Here is an 18666-nt window from a genome sequence, read left to right as displayed (position 1 = left end):
GTTTACTATCTTCCATGTCAAAAGTCTTCAACACCTCTTTGACATATTTGGACTAAGTGATAAAGATTCCATCTTTCATCTACTGGATCTGTAGTCCAATGAAGAACTTAATCTCTCCTATGAGTGACATCTCAAACTCTTTCTTCATCTCATCAGCAAACTCATGATTCATCTTGTCATCTCCACCAAAGATAATGTCCTCAACAATAACCTCATAGATCAGGATCTGATCTCTTTTAGACTTCAAGCAGATATTGCTATCTTCACTTGTTCTCTCAAATCCAATCTTCACAAGATGGGAATGTAGGCACTCATACCATGCCCTAGGTGCTTTCTTTAGACCATATAAGGCTTTATGTAGCCTGCACACCATATCACTATCTTCAGATAGGGAAAACCCATCTGATTGCTCTATATATACCTCCTCTTCAAGTACACCATTTAGGAATGCAGATTTTACATCCATTTGATATACTTTAAACCTTTTAAAAGCTACATATGCAAGAAGCATACGAACTCCTTCCAATCTGGCTATAGGAGCAAAGGTTTCTCCATAGTCTTCTCCTTCTTCTTGAGCATACCCTTTGCACACCAATCTGGCTTTATTCCTAATCACTATGCCATCCTCATTCAGCTTGTTTCTAAACACCCATTTGGTGCCAATGACATTTTTATGCTCCAGTCTGGGTACCAAGGACCATATACCATTTTTCTCTATCTGATCAAGTTCCTCTTACATTGCCTTGATCCAATCTTCATCTTTATGAGCCTCTTTGAATGATTTAGGCTCAAATTCAGAGATCATACATGAGTTTTCTCTGATCTTTCTCCTTGTAAGGATTCCTACATCCTTATCTCCTATGATCTGCTTAGGATCATGATTCAACTTGACATACCAAGGAATGGTCTTGACTGGTTCTACTTGCTTTTCCTCTTCATCCTCATCTTCATCAGTATCAGCATTCACCAGTTCAGGAACACTATTACTGGTACTTGGTTGACTGACAACCGGTTCCCAGAAGGTTGCAACTGGTTCATTCACAGCTTGCTCACTGTCGGTTTCCTCAGTTTTCTCAAAGGATTCATCAATTCTTACATTGATACTTTCCATAATTCTCTGAGTCCTATTGTTGTAACACTTGAAAGCTTTACTCTTGGTGGAATATCCTAGGAATATTCCATCATCACATTTAGCTTCAAATTTGCCTTGATGTTCACTCCTCTTGATATAACATTTGCTACCAAATACCCTAAAGTAGCTGACCATAGGTGTCTTACCGGTCCAATACTCATAAGGAGTTTTGTCCTTACCTTTCTTGATGAGTACTCAATTCATAGTGTAGACTGCAGTGCTCACCGCTTCTCTCCAAAAGGTGTGAGCTACCTTTCCTTGATTCAACATGGTTCTAGTTGCTTCAACTATAGTCTGGTTATTCCTCTCTGCTAGGCCATTCTACTGTGGAGTCCGAGGGGCAGATAGTTTCCTTTTGATGCCAAATTCTTCACAATACTTGTTGAATTCACCGGAAGTGAATTCCCCTCCTTGATCAGTTCCGAGACACTTGATTCTTTTACTGCTTTCCTTCTCCACTAATGCTCTAAAAGCCTTGAATTTTACAAAGGCTTCAGACTTGTCTTTCAAGAATGTGACCCACATCATTCTTGAGCAATCATTAGTGAGAATCATGAAGTACCTATCACCCTGCACACTTCTAGTTTTCATAGGACCACACAAATCAGTATGCACAAGATCAAGCAAGTTGTCAGCAGTGAAAGATTTACCTTTAAAGGTTGAGGAAGACATTTTCCCCAATTGACACTCTCTGCACAAAGTATTATCCGGTTTGCTTAGCACCGACAACCCTCTAACTTCTTTGATCTTACTAGCCTTCACAAATGTTATCAAAGTTTACATGGTAGAGTCTCCTATGCCATATCCAGCTATCATCAAGCTTAGCCATAAGACATGTACTTATATTTGCATTCAGATGAAATAGGTTACCTTTGGTCTGCATGTCGGTGGCCACCAATTTACCATCTTTTCCTTTGATTCTGCAAACTCCATTCTTGAATTCTAAAGTGAGGCCATTGTCATTTAGTTGGGTAACACTTAGAAGGTTGTGTCTAAGACCACCAACCCAGTACACATTGTCAGCACTGCTCTTTCCATTTAGAGAGATGGACCCTTTGCCTTTGATCATGCATGGTGCATCATTGCCAAAGTGAACCACACCACCATCATACTCCTCCAAGGATAGAAACTTGCTCCGATCACCTGTCATATGGTGAGAACAGCCACTATCAATGATCCACTCATTGGAATTATCAAATTGGGAGATAAGAGCCTTCTTGTCTGCCACATCTTCCTTTATAGAAACAAACACAATATCTTCATTCTCTTCATCTTTTGATTCCTCATCTATGACACCTTCATCAACTGCCACAAAATAGTTTCTCCGGTTTCCTCCTTTGAATTTCCTAAACCTTTCTGGTTTGTCCTTGTTATCGCCATTAGGATAGTTTATAGCAATATGTCCTATTTGGTTACAAGAAAAGCATTTCAAAGGTAGCTTACCTTTGTATTTACTAGTTCCTTTAGGAAGCTTCCTGGCAAGGAGAGCTTCAAATGCCATCAGAATCTCCTCATCATTCATTTCTCTACTCTGACTAGGTTACCCACTAGTGCCTGCTTCTTTTCCTTTTTTGGATGGTATAGCAGAGGCTTTGAATGCTGATTCAGTCTTTTGAACACTGCCATCAAAACTATTTATCTCATAGGTTGTTAACTTGGCTATGATGGAGTCCAAGGATACCTTAGACTTGTCTATTAATCTCAGCTCCTGGATAGCAGCAACCCTTATTGCATAGACCGACAACAGGGATCTTAGGACTTTGCTTACCACAGTGGAATCTTCTATTTTACCAACTGCACTCTTGATTTCTCCAACAACTATTTTGATTCTTATTCCATACTGCTGAATGGTCTCACCTTCAACCATCTGCATATCTTCAAACTTCCCTCTCAAGCTTTCTTCCTTAGCCCGTTTTACATGTTCATCACCACCATAGATATTTTCAAGAGCATCCCATACCTCTTTGCAATTTACCTTGTCCTGAACATCAATAAACTCAATGTCAGATAGACTACTGATGAGGGCTTCCATGACTTTCCCATTTTCTTATATCTCTCTCTTTTGGTCATCGGTGAGAGTACCGGTAGGGACAACATAGACATTCTCAACATAACTCCAGTGTTGAGCACCCATGCTTTTGATGAATATCTTCATCCTATCTTTCCATATACCAAAATTTTCCCTGTTAAACTTTGGACCTTACCTCTTCATCATTTGACTGGGATATTTATCTCAAGCAGTTAAGCTTACAACACAGAGGACCTAGAGTGCTTTGATACCAATTGATAACTCAATGATGAACCAATAGTACCAAACCGGTACTGAGAGGGGGGGTGAATGAGTACAAACAAAAATACAGTCCTAAACTGGTTTGACAACAAATACACCAAATGACTGACAAGCAGTGATACTAGCTGAAACAGAGTGCAACTGGTAAGACCTACAATAACTAAAACAATCATAAATCAGTCACTCACTAAGCTTTCCTCTTAGCTCAATACTATAGTACCATTACACCCTCATGCATGTATAGGTAAACTATCATATGATCTTCACAATAGTTGGTTCAGTATGTTTTATAGACAGGCATAAAACACAGAACCATCATATGCTCAATAGGTAATAACAAAGCATCACAAGACAAAAGCATCACACATAACACATATTTTTCACGTGGAAACCCAACTGGGAAAAACCATAGTGGGGATGAATACCCACAATCTACTTTTGAACTCTTTAGAATTCCGCTCTGTTAGGAGCCTTGTCTGGTTAAAGACATTACAATAGGTTCTGCTAGGAACCGATCCTGTTAAGGATCACCTGGTTAAGGGATGGCTACAATACCCAGTTAAGGGTTAAACCTGGTTGGGGTTACCTTGTTAGAGGATTTCAAGAACTCAATAGCTAAAGGATCTCCAGAGCTCTATAGCTTCCCAGAACTTATTAACTCTTAGTTATCTGGTTAAGGGATTTGAATCAAGTCGGTTAAAGCTACCCTGTTAATAGATTTGTATCAAGCCAGTTAAGGCTACCCTGTTAAGGGATTTCATAACTGTTGAAGTGGTTAGAGATCAACAAGAATTACAATGATCTGGTAACAACACTCAATGCTAATGCAGATCTGTTTTGGCTCCTCTTCACCTTCTGCACATTCACTTTGCACGTATCTCTTCTCTCCTTTGGTCTAGCAAGAATCATATATCACTTCCCTTGGATACACACTCACAACTTTTTCCAACAACCTTAGAAAGAACCACAACATCAACCTTATAGGAAATAGATAGGTTGGTAGCAAAAACCCTAAACCCTAAACTTGTTAGGTTAAGCAATTCAAGTGGTTCAATCTTGACCATTGAATCATACTACATTAAATGCAACAATCTTGAATCAATCTCAAGACATTCTCCATCATCCATTATCCACTGATTTCATGGTGGCTGATAACCCATCACGCATTATCACCATTTGACAAACTTCACACATTCTTGAGGTAGATAGGGATAGTCTTCTTCATGCAAGATCCTTCACATGCACAGAGCTTATGTGGCAACACGACCTATTCTCTATTATACTGTTAACTCATCACACAAAGATCACCGATTGAGTCACATAGGCTTGAGGTACTCCAACTAGAAATCATGAAGTGGAAACTACCTACCAACCAGTAGTCACACAGTGCTTCCATGTGTCAGTTCATCTTGAATGAATATACCGCTTCACTTTGGCATATATACCGGTTCACACATATGCTGGCTCTCTCTTCTCACATATCACATATGCCAGTTCACTTCATATCACATATTGACATCAATGATAACATATAGTATCATTATGTCTTTATACCGATTCACATAATGCCAACAGAGACAACAAGGCTTTAAGCCCAAGAAGTAGCATTCACAGGGTCCTAGGCACAATGAGAGATCACAAGGTACTTACATGCCTCTGGCACGGACTCAACAGTCCTCCAGGGGTGGTTTCAGTGGTTCGAGCAGGATAGGAGGACATGGATTCTCTAGGCCACAGGGTGCACAGTTCTAGACATGTGGTGCTTGCTTCACTTGTGGGGCCATGGGGCACATAGCGAGAGAGTGTCCAAAGGGTCATATGGCAAGTAATCAGAGGATGGCAGTATCAGAGCCTACAGTTGGGGACATGGGTAAGTCCGATAGAGTCTTTGCAATGGTTGACAACCACCAGGCAGAGCATCAGGCCATAGTCATAGAGTCCACAAGTATGATCAGAGGTAGCAGTGTTTCTATTGTTTGATTCAGGAGCTATTGATTCTTTTATATCTCCATTCATAGTGGAGCGTTGCGGGATAGTGGCATCTAGGCAAGGTGTTAGTTGAGAAGTGGAGTTGGCTTCAGAAGCTAGAGTGTCTGTTGAGTCAGTGGTTAGGGGCTGTTAGCTTTAGATTGGGGGTACGGCCACCTTATTTGACCTTCGAGTCATACCTCTAGGATCTTATAGCATTTTTCTTGGCATGGATTGGCTATACGCCCATAAAGCCAAGATGGATTGTTGCCAGAAGAGGATAGAGTGTGTGGACGATTAGGGTACCTCCATAGTTATTTTAGGGATTCAGAGGTCCATGTCACTTCACATGATTTCTACTATGTAGCTTAAGAGGAACATCCGAAAGGGATGTCAGTTGTTTGCTATCACCATCAGTGATAGAGAGGAAGAGAATGAGAAGGAGCCTTCCCTAGATGATCATCCCATCCTTGAGGAGTTTGTAGATGTATTTCCTTCCAAGCTACCTGGTATGCCACCTAGCAGAGAGATTGATTTCCACATAGATCTTGTCCTAGGAGGCGAGCCGGTTTTGAGAGCACCTTATAGGATGACCACACATAAGCTTAATGAGATCAAGATGCAGGTTAAGGAAATCTTAGAGAAGGCTCACATTTCTCTTAGCGTCTCCCCTTGAGGTGCACCATTCATCTTCATGAAGAAGAAGGACAGGTCCCTTTGGTTATGTATGGATTATAGGCAGTTGAACAAGGTGACCATCAATAACCATTATCCCTTGCCCAGGATTGATGATTTATTTGATCAGCTTCAGGGTGCTAAAGTGTTTTCCAAAATAGATCTGAAGTCAAGGTACCATCAATTAAGGATTGTGGAGAGTGATATCCACAAGACCACATTTCGTACCATATATGGCCACTATGAGTTCATCATGGTCCCATTCGGTATTACGAATGCTCCAGTTGTATTCATGAGTCTCATGAATGGGGTATTTTGCACTTTTCTTGACCGGTTTGTGATTGTGTTCCTCGATGACATACTGATATATTTTCAAAATGAGGAGGAGCATGAGGAGCACTTGAGACAGGTATTGCAGTGCTTGAGGGACAATCAATTATATGGCAGTCTGTCAAAGTGTGCATTCTTCAGGTCAGAGGTCAAATATTTAGGTCATGTTATATCCGATGATGGGATCTCAGTTGACCCATCGAAGATCAGAGCTATTATGGATTGGCCAATGCCAACTAGTGTGACAGAGGTCAGAAGTTTCATGGGTCTAGCAAGGTACTATAGACACTTCATTGAGGGGTTCTCAAGGGTTGCACATCCCATTACACCCCTTCAGCAAAAGGGAAAGAAATTCAAGTGGACCAAAAGGTGTGAGAGGGCATTTCAGGATCTGAAAAGGGCACTCACTAGTGCACCTATTCTTATTGTACCAGACCCCTCGGCTGATTTCATGGTATGCACAGATGCTTCCTTGGATGGATTAGGAGTAGTCCTTATGCAGGAGGGTTGACTTCTAGCTTATGAGTCTAGGAAACTACCCTATGCATGACCTTGAGCTTGCAGTAGTGGTGCATGCACTTGTGAGGTGGAGACACATCCTTTTGGGTCATCATTTCAAGCTTATTCAGATCATCAAAGCTTGTAATACATCTCCACCCAGCCTAATCTTAATGCTTGTTAGAGGAGATGGATGGAGTTTCTATGTGAGTATGATTTTGATGTTCACTACATCAAGGGGAAGGAGAACGTAGTTGTAGATGCCTTGAGTAGGAGATGTCATGAGATGTGCTCCATGACTATGGACATAGATTTGAGAGGTCGTATATTGTAATAGCTACCAAAGGATGAGTGGTATCTAGAGGTATGTTAGGTAGTGCAATCTCAAGAGGCCCAGGAAGGGAGATATGCAGGTTATTCTTTAGAGTCTGATGGCTTACTATGCCATAGAGGGTGCATCTATGTACCTTCTTCTAGAGGATTGCATGATTTCATTGTTTTAGAGGCTCATAGAGCTCCTTATGTAGTGCATCTTGGAGTTAAGAAGATGCATGCAAATTTTAGATAGCTTTATCATTGGCTAGGTATGCAACAGTTCATTGTTGTACTAGTAGCCCGATGCCTTAAGTGCCAGAAGTCAAGGCGGAGCACCGTCATCCAGATGGGTTGCTCCACTCTCATGTGATTCCAGAGTGGAAGTGGGACACTATATCGATGGACTTTGTCATTGGGATTCCTATGTCAGTTCGTCATCATGATGCCATCATGGTGATAGTTAACAAGCTGACCAAGGTAGCCCACTTCTCACCAGTCCAGACTACCTTCACAACACCATTGGTGGCATAGGTATTCTTGCGAGATATTGTTAGACTTCATGGTGTTCCATGTAAGATTATCTCAGAAAGAGACTCCCTCTTCACTTCTTCCTTTTGGAAGTAGTTATAGGCAGCCATGGGTACCAGACTCAACTTCAGTACATCCTATCATCTAGAAATGGATAGTTAGACAGAGAGGGTAAATTAGGTGTTAGAGGATCTGCTCCGCATGTACATCATGGATCATTAGACCAGACAGGAGGAGTACCTTCCTTTAGTAGAGTTTTCCTATAATAATGGGCATCACACTTCTTTGGGGATGCCACCTTTTTCAAGCTTTGTACAACAGACCTTGCAGGACACCTTTGAGTTGGGACCATATTGAGGATAGAGTAGCCATAGGTCCCGAGATGGTTTGTGATATGGAGAAGCAGGTGATTTTGATTAGACAGTGCCTTAGAGAGGCACATGATAGGCAGAAGAAGTATGCAGATGCAAAGAGGATAGACCGAAGCTTCATGGTTGGGGATAGAGTTTTCCTAAGAGTGCAACCGTATAAGAGTCCAATCCATTATGGAAAGGGTTCTAAGCTCACACCTCACTTTGTTTGACCATTTGAGATCCTTGAGAGGATAGGACTAGTTGCTTATCACCTAGCTTTGCCACCTAGCCTGTCATGCATCCACGATGTGTTTCATGTATCAGTTCTAAGGAAGTACATTTATGATGAGTCTCATATTCTGGATTGGGATGCCTTGCAGGTGGAGTCGAACGGGCAGCTAGCTTTGGAGCCCATCCATATTTTGTCTCACCAGACGCTGTCTCTTTGAGGTCAAGAGTTGGACTAGGTTAGGGTCCAGTGAGATTGTTATGATGAGGTTACGACATCATGGGAGGACGCAGTGCGGATGAGATCTCAGCACCCCTATCTTTTTTATGAACTCCAGGATGAAGTTCATGCCTAGAGGGGGAGGGTGTGAGGCCCTACCCAAGCCGTCATAGCATTTTTGTTATTTTCATATTGGACCTATTTTGGATACTATATTTTGATGCATTACGGACCCAAATTCTATATGATCTTGTGTTATGGATAACATTGATATGAGTATGTCATTTACTTTGATTTGCAGCACTTCATTTTATATTAGAAATTATGGATGCATGTTATATAAATGATTTAATTCCATGTTTATGACGATGATGCCATTTAGTAGATGATTATATGTGGATGTTATCAGATAATTGGATACTTGATTTTATAATTGAAATTTTATGTGATGTTTGAATTGTATTCTTTTGATAATATTATACGTGATTTTGGAGTTACTAATGTGCAAGTGAGATGTGCAGGAAAATTATCCATGTGACCATGGAAATTATTCGAAGAATCAAGCCTAGGCCTATGTGCGATTGTGAAGCCAAGGGTTGTCTATTTGGAGAGACAACCCCTCATTTGTAATTGTATTTTAATTTGTAAATGTTATGCTTGGTTGAGTGTTTAATTTGGAAATTTGTGTGATTTATAAATTTCAAAAGACACAATTTCCATGTGTGTATTAGTGATGTGTAATTCTTTTTTAGTGTCACTTGACATATGTGTTGTAAGTTGAGTTGGCATTTTCATGTCTCTTTTTGAGGAATTTATTTTACCAATGTTTATATTTTCAATTATCCTAGATGATCCCAAGTAAACCTAGGATAGTGAGCCATTAGAGGGGGTCAACTTAGAGTTGACCCATAGGTAAACTTTGGGTGGACTTCCAAGGGGTTAAACTAATTCCTAGGGTCAAGTTTGGGGTATTTTTAGTGGGCCATATTATGTACCTATGGATGAAGGCCAAATTTGGCCATGTGTCCACTCCGTAGGACTTGTTTAACCTCCCTAAAAAGTGAGTTTCCCAAGTTGGCCGAATTTCATCTTTCGAAGAGCCTTCCTTAGATAACCCACTTCATGAGTGCCATTACTTTTCCCCATTCCATTTCCCTTTTTGAGGTGCCCTGGTTAGGGAGTGTGTAAGGTTTTGGGAAGATCAACCAATGAGCATCCTTCACCCTTCCCAAGTGGGTTGGAAAGAGTGAGGTGTGGCTTCATAGGGAATAGTTTGGGAGGGAAAAGTTTGATCACCCACTCTCCATTTTTGGAGACTTGGAATTTGTAAAAATTTTGGGTAGTATTAGGAAGTTTTTTGGCTAAGTTGGAAGAAGAAAAGTTGTGAATTTGGGCAGCTCTCCTACAAATTTCCTTACCTTTTTGGCAGCTTAAGGTTGGTTAAATTTCTAACTATTGTATGAGGTTGTTTGCATTTGAAAAGATTGTTGTTGCATTGTTTCCTTTGTTGCTTTTCCTTGTTGTTTTTATGTATGTGTAGAAAGATGAGGATTCCTTCCATTTGTTGTTTTTTGTTGTGTTTTTTATGTCTTGTTTATGGGATTTTTCAAGGCCAAACTCAACCTTGGGAGGGTAGAGTGGCCTTGGGGTGAAGACCTGTTTGACAACCCTTTTGAGTGAGAGGTTCTCTTTGGAAGAGAGTGATTCTCAAGGGATTTTTAGGGCCCTTGCTGCATATTATTATGTTTATAAAATGGGGGTCATAAAGGGAGTTGTAGGCTTGTATGTCTTGGGGGTCATAAGGAATTTAGGGGACAAGTTTGGAACTTGTTGTTATGTTATATTTGCAGCCTTGTTATGGCATTATGTGCACTATTTGTAGAATTCTCCTCAAGGGCCTTGTTATGACATTATGTGCACTATTTGTAGAATTCTCCTCAAGGGTATTTAGTCCACCTTCACCCCACTTCAAAGTCACATAAGTGACATTGTGTAAACCTTGGGTTGAGAGTGTTTTTGTCATGTTTGATTTTCTGCATGTATGTGTTTGTTTGTGTGTTTCTCGTCTAGCCCTTGATTCTCCTAGCTCGGGGGTGGCTTCTAGTAAGCCTAGGTTAGGAGGTGAGCCTCCATGGTCACAACCTCAAGTTTATATTTCAGGTTGCTTTGGAAAAGACTTGGAAGGGAAAGCTTGGAAAAGAGTTCATTTTTTTGTATTTAGTTGCAGGAAAAAAAAAGTTCATTTTTGTATTTTAGTTATAAAGAAAGGAAAAAAAAAAGGGGAGTTTTCTTTTATTGTATTTATATCGCAGAAAGGAAAATGCATTATTGACTAGGTTCTACTATGTAATATATGTATTTTATTTGAAGTATTGACTCTTTTAAATAAAGTGAAAGCATTTTGATTATTTATATTTGATATAATTGCTCGAAAAATGATGTTATATTCTATTTTTTTTAATATTAATGCAGAAAGGAATGAGTTATTTTCTATTTGAGTTATTTTGTTTTCATTCTGAAAAAGTTATACATGTTAAAGGAAAAGGGAATAAAAATAAATAGATGTTATTATTGCATTGTACCTTGTTGTTCTAAATCAATGGATTTTAGAAATTGATAGTTGCAGCTGTAAAATAATTTATTTCTGCTAAGAGTTATAAATCTGGAAATGCATGTTAGTAGGAAAAATAATTTTAATTTTTTTATTTCTGTTCATTCTCTAAAAACAGTAAAATTACTCATTCTATAAATAAATAAAACTGTCATATTTTTACATTCTATAAAATCTGAAAATGGATCTAGATAATGCCCTAAGTGAAAATAAAATAAAAGATTTACTCCTATTCTGTTAATGAAAAACATTCTGCCAAAATTATTGAAGTTCAGATTTTACCATAGAAAGTTATATATATATATATATACATGATGCATTTAAATTGAAACATATGCATATATAGATTTATATACTTTAAATCTGTTGAAAAAATAAATATTTAGATATTAATGTTGCTAGTTTATTTATCTATTTTTGACAGTCATTTTTATATCACTGTATATTTTAAATATATACAAATATATATAAGAATATATATATATATACATATATAGATGTACATATATATATAAATATATATTATTATATATATATATATTATAAAAAAAAATTAAATAATTTTTTTTTTAAAAAGGGGATTGTAACCCTACCCCGAGGTCAGAGCTGAAGCTCCCTGCGGGTTGCCTCAGGACGGCTCGGGGCCCTCTGTGGGCTGCGACCCACAGAGGCATTGTGACGCCACTATGGGCTAAGGTCCATAGGGGTGCCTGCAGTGCCGCTGCGGGCTGCGACCCGCAGGGGCGACCTTGGCTACCACTGCGGGTCGTGTCCCGCAGGGATGCCGCAACACCATTGCGGGCCATGACTCACAGTGGTGGCCCTCGACACCACTGTGGGTGACACCCGCCACCAATGCCGCCACCATTCCATTATTTCGCCGCCTCTTCGCATTGCTCTCTGCCATCCTTCAAGCTACATAACACACCAAAATCCTAGCAAAAAAAAAAAAGAAAGAGAGAAAATAAGAATTTGAAATGTTAAAATATGCAACCCTAACCCATTTTCAGATTAGGTTTAGCATATAAAAATAAAAGAAAAGAAGATAAGAAATGCAACCCTATCCCACTTTCAGGTTAGGGTTAGCATTTAGTAAAAAATAAAATATTAGGATTGTTTTTAAAATATAGTAAAGGGATAACTCAGCCCTATTTAGGGTTTGATATTAAATATAATTAGAATAAGAAGAGGGGGTATTCTTTTTAAAATTTAAAAAAGAATTTCCCCCCCATTTAATTATAAGCCATATGTGGAATTTAATTTTAACTCCTTATTTGTCTAGGGAGAAAATTAATTTTAATATAGCCCTTTTTATCAAGGAATAATTTAAATTAGGAATTAATTTATATAGTTATATTAATTGCATAATTGAATTAATTTTATTAACCAAGGGTTATTAATGAGGATATTATATAGATAATTTTCATATTTAATTAAATATGGATGTTAGGTTAAATTTTAATTTGGGAGAATTTATTAATGAAATCTATTAATTGTTTTATGTGAATTCTGGCCTATGAAGTCATTATTGGCCAATTATTGATAAGTTGAAATTTAAATGTATTAGGGATTTTAAAATTGATTTTAATATATATAATATTTATTTGGCAAATATCATTATTGAAATAGTTAACCTTAATGGTTATATTTAAAAATTGAAATTGTGTGCGCTCAATTAATTAATTTTAATTTGAGGTAACATTACCATCATTTTATTTAGCCTTAAGTATTTTAAATGCTATTGAGATATTTAACATCTCTCGATTTTAATTAGAGGAAATTAATTAGATTAATTAATTGAGTTGTGATGACCCTCTTAGGGAATAATTAGTCTTCTCTAATTATTGTCGCTTTATTGATTTAGTTAATTAGATCAACTTTAGTAAACGACTCTATTTAACCCAGAGTTAACCCATAGTAAAGACAAAACTTATTTTATTTCATTTTAATGTAGATTTTTTAATGAATTTATGTTGTTTTAAAAAAAAATTGTTGTTCCATTTTTTGCCCAAAAGTTTTTGCATGACACCGTGCAGAAACATATTTTCTTGTCAATTTCTCACTTGTAACCATAGGTGTACTTCCTAGTTTGGAATCTCCCATACCAAAGTTCTTCAAGAATTCCTTAGCATATTTAGTTTGACAAATAAAAATACCTTTGTTAGTCAGAGTAATCTGCAAACCTAAGAAAAATTTCATCTCACCAATCATAGACATCTCAAATTCTTTCTCCATATTCTTAGAAAACTCTATGCATAATTTATCTTCACCTCCAAAAATAATGTCATCAACAAATACTTCAACAATCACCATATCATCATCAATAATTTTATAATATAAGTTACTGTCAGCACTGCCCTTAGTAAAACCAAGCTTCAAAAGATATTTATCCAACCTTGCATAGAAAGCTCTCTAGATGCTTGTTTCAATCAATATAAATATTTCCTTAACCTACAAACCATATCAATATCATCTAATAGTGAAAAACCATCACGGTTCTCAATATAAACTTCCTCATTAAGATCCCCATTCAATAATGCACATTTAACATCCATCTGATAAACTTTGTAGTTTTTGTAAGCAGCATAGGAAAGAAATAATCTTACAGCTTCAATCCTAGCTATCAGTGCAAAAGTCTCTCCATAATCAATTCCTTCCTTTTGATAATATCCTTTACAAACCAATCTAGCCTTATTCCTTATAAATTGACCATCCTCATTCAATTTATTCCTAAAAACCCATTTAGTTCCAATAACATTTTTATTTTTTGGTCGGGGAACCAAAGTCCATGTGTTATTTTTCTCAATCTGATCTAAGTCTTCTTCCATAGCTTTTAACCAAAATTCATCTTTACATGCCTCAATTACTGAGAGTGGTTCAACTTGTGAAATTTAACATACCTCCATTGCTCTTATCCCTAATGATTTGATCTTCAGAATGATTCAATCTCGCATACCTAGGAGTCTTTTGACTCACTGTTCCTCTTCCCTATTTTTTAGTTACTGTAGAATTCTCTGATGTTGCTAGAGTAATTGGTTCAACTCTCTATTCTGGTAAAGGTGATACCATTTTAGATATAATCATTTCCACTGTCGGTTCCTTCTCATAAACTCTGATTTGACTTCTGTTCAGCTCATCTACTTTGACATTAGCACTCTCCACAATTATCTGCAATCTCTTGTTATAAAATCTATGTGATTTGCTTTCATTAGAATAACCAATAAATATGCCTTCATCACATATAGGATCAAATTTCCCAATAGTATCATCTCTTCTGATATAACATTTACTACCAAAATTTTTGAAATACTTAACTGTAGGTGTATTGCCAAACCATAATTCATAAGGTGTCTTACTGGTTTCTCCTTTGATATGTACTTTATTGAATTTATAAACCATTATACTCACTGCTTCTCTCCAGTAGATATGAGGTAGATTAGCTTCCATCATCATTGTTCTAGCAACATCCAAGATAGTTTTGTTATTCCTTTCCACAAGTCCATTCTGCTAAGGTGTCCGGGGAGCAGAAAATTATCTTCTTATACCATGCTTGTCACAAAAGTTATTAAAATCACCGGATGTGAATTCTCCACCATGATCTGATCTCAAACATTTAATCTTTAATCCTATCTCAGTTTTCACTTTAGCCTTAAATATTTTAAACTTTTCAAATGCTTCAGATTTTTGTCTCAAAAAAGTAACCCACATCATTCTAGAATAATCATCAATGATTAGTATGAAATATCTATCACCATGAAAACTTTTAATTCTAGCAGGGCCACACAAATCAATATGAATAAGATCAAGAACATCATTTGATTTATCTTGTATACTCCTAAAAGAGGTTTTGACCTATTTACCTATTTGACATTTCTTACATACCAGATTATAGGGCTTCATAATCTTAGGTATATCTCTAACAACCTTAGTTGAATTGATCTTCATAATGCAATCAAAATTCATATGACATAGCCTTTTATACCATAGCTAACTCTCATCAATTTGTGTAATCAAACATGTCTTCTCACCGGAGTTCAAATGAAATATATTACCTTTTGTCTATGTAGCGGTTGCAATCTTCAAGCTAGATCTGTTAATGACTTTGCATTTTCCATCCTTGAACTATAATTGAAATCCCTTATCTACCAATTGTCCTACACTCAAAAAATTATGCTTCAAACCTTCAACATAATAAACATTGTCAGCATTGTTCTTACCATCCAATGATATAGTTCCTTTTCCCTTGATCATACATGCCTTGTCATCTCCAAATATAACTAGTCCACCATCAAATTCTTGCAAAGATATATAGAAACTTCCCTTTATCTCTAGTCATATGATATGAACAACCACTGTCAACTACCCATTCATCCTTGTCCTCAATTTTAGTAGCAAGTGCCTTCTCCTTATGTACATCCACTTCTAGTGCTGAATCATCTTCCTTGATAGCTAGGAACACCCATTCCTTCCCATGGTTGGATCCACTAGCAGAGTCTTCTACCAGTTCATCATTTGAATCAATAATGCCTTCCTCATCCTCTATGTAGCATGATTTATCTTTGTTTTTCTTGAATCTATACTTTTTTTGATATCTAGGGTTAGGCTTAAATGATATTTTAACTCTTTCTTCAAATCTTGAATTCCTTTCAGGACATCTAGATGCAAAATGACCAATCTTATTACATGCAAAACATTTAAAAGGTGTTTTTCCTTCATACTTACTTCCAATCGGTCCTTTCGGTACTCTTATAAAAAATAGTGATTCAAGTTGCTCAAACTCATCATCTTCTCTCTTCATATATTCTAATTCCTTTGCATATAAATCTTTTCAGTCTTGCTTACCGATTGTAGATGTAGATGCATGAAAAGTAGGTTCAATCTTCACAACTCCAGAAGGTCCAAATTCCTCAAGCTCAAAAGCAGATAGTTTCCCAACCAATGTATCTATGTTGACAGATGTATCAGCCATTGTTCTCAACTCATTAATAGTAATAGCCTTCATCTTGTAAGCCAGTGGTAGGGCTCTCAGAACTTTAGAAACAATTTCATCTTCACTCAGAGTTCCACCACAACAATCTCATTAACCCTTTCCATGAATGGAGTAATCCTTTCATCTTCTTCCTTCTTCAGGTTTTCATATCTCACCTGGTAACCATCAAGTTTAGCAATCTTCATTGTAGGGTCACCTTCATTAAGAGTTCACAACTTATCCCATATAGCCTTTCCAGATGATTTGTCGGTTAATCCCATTATTTGTTGATCAGAAAGGGCACACAAGAGGGCTTCTCTTTCTCTACAATCATTCTCAATCTCCTTGTCTAGGTTTGTCAGAGGAGGATTGCCAGATCCCAGATTAAAGGGTGTGACACCATTTTGTGTGATCTCCCAAATATCCTTGCCAAGAAATCTTAGATGAGTCTCCTTCTGAATCTTCCATATTGTATAATTTGTTCCATCAAGCCTTAGAATATCCCTTCAAAAGATATCTCCAGAAGAACTGGATGAACTTGAATTGTTAGTCGCCATAGGATCTTCCTCAAGTGGTTAATCTTTCTGTAGAGAGGACCAAAGATCTGATACCAATTGTTAGACAGTTTAGATAACTAGAAGATAACTGAGAGGGGGGGTGAATCTGTTGTCACATATTACTGAAAGAATTAGCAATTTAAACTTTAATACCGGAACCCAAAACATCATTACTGGAATAGCATTTAATTCAATTAAGCATAAACAATAATCACAGAATAAAATCCATCCACACAACACCAAGATTTGTACGTGGAAAACACGGTAAAGGGAAAAACCACGATGGGAAGCCTACCCACGATCAGATAATACTTATGTAGTAAGTATGTGAATTACAATGAAGGTGCCTGCACTTGCAAAAATGCTAACAACCTAGAGAACATTGTTCATCACAAAAGGAGCCTCACTGACTACATATAAATCTAGACTACAATCTGAAGAAGTGTTGAACTGCAAAAGATAGCATCTCCTATGCTTAAGTACAGTTCTGGTTAAGCTCAATACCAGAGGACTAAATCCTCTTACACAAACCTAATTAAATCTCCAATGATCAACCAACTCCTTTGCATACCGATAATCTCTGAATAATTCGCAACCAAAATTCCATTCCAAAAACTTATTAATCCATCGCTGAAAGGATCTCCTTAAATATCCTCCTATCTTCCACCATGTTGGATTCAATGAAAAATATAAACCTGTCGGCTACCGAATCATAATGAATTTTAAACATAATCCCAATGATCATGTTGGCCTTCATAAGTTACCATAAATTCCATGAAATAAATAATCGAAGCCATAAGATCTCCTAGTCAGGTCCTATCCATTACCAGCTTCCAAATACAAGTTAAAAGATCGCAACTTAGTCGATTGTGAAGAAAAGTGAATATCAGTTAAGTGTAATGAATTTTGGTTAACCTAAACAAAGAAAAGTGATAAAACAATGAATCCAAATAGAGAATATATAAACCCAAAGATGAGTTCCTATGAGTTGCCATCAATGACAACCCAAAATGCCATTAGCTCTTACCAGATGAGTGTCAATTGCCAACAATCTCCCCCTTTGGCATTGATGGAAACACTCATGTGAAAAATGGTGTTGTCACTGAATCTGCCTCTGAATCTACATGACCTCCTGACCTGTACATGAATCTTCTATATGCATCTGATTCTCCCCGTGAGTAATATATACATTTTTCACTTTATTCCTCCCTCTTTGACATCAATGACAAAGCAGGGTGCCCAAAAATAATATTGTATAGTTACAAATATGAGTTGGCTCTATACAAGTTTCAAAATGTCTACATACATAGACTTCAAAAATGAAAAGTAGGTATCCCAACCTTTCTTAAGGGTATAGCGTCATAAATTGTACACCCTTGCTAGGGTGGTACAATTCCGTGCTTGGTTAGCACCCGCCTTAGTGTGTTTTTCTTCTTGCATTTCTAATTCCCTTTAAGCATTTAATTAATCAATTTGATTAAATCTATATTCACATTTTTCCAATTCATACATTATAAAGCTGGGCACTTTACCTTAAGTGTGCCCCTTTTTATTTTATTCTTCCACTAAATCATTAAATCATAAACCCTAATTATGTCTTAATTCAACTTTTAAGGCCCAATTTCACATGTCAAAACATCTCAGAATCGGCTCTAATTTTGGGATTTACTCTAATATCATCATATCTAATAACCTTGAAAATTTGGTGAAAAGTTGGCCGGACCATGTGCAAGTGCAACATGGTCCTTGACATTTTTCCTGAATTTTTCAGAAGCATAATTTTATGATATTATAATGCTTAACCCCAAGAAATTGGTAGAAAATTTTAATCCTAGGTAAGCCTAAAGATGAAATTAAGATCTAGGGTTTCATACATAAGGGCTCTATTTCTTCATTTGAAGGCATCTAAGAAAAAATCTTTTGGGAGTGAACACAAGGAGCCTTCTATGCATCGAAAGAGAAGATCTTTTGGAGCCTTTGACAACATTCATA

The sequence above is a fragment of the Cryptomeria japonica genome, chromosome 9 (genome assembly GCF_030272615.1).
Source record: "Cryptomeria japonica chromosome 9, Sugi_1.0, whole genome shotgun sequence".
NCBI lineage: Eukaryota > Viridiplantae > Streptophyta > Pinopsida > Cupressales > Cupressaceae > Cryptomeria > Cryptomeria japonica.
This window is presented reverse-complemented; position numbering follows the sequence as displayed.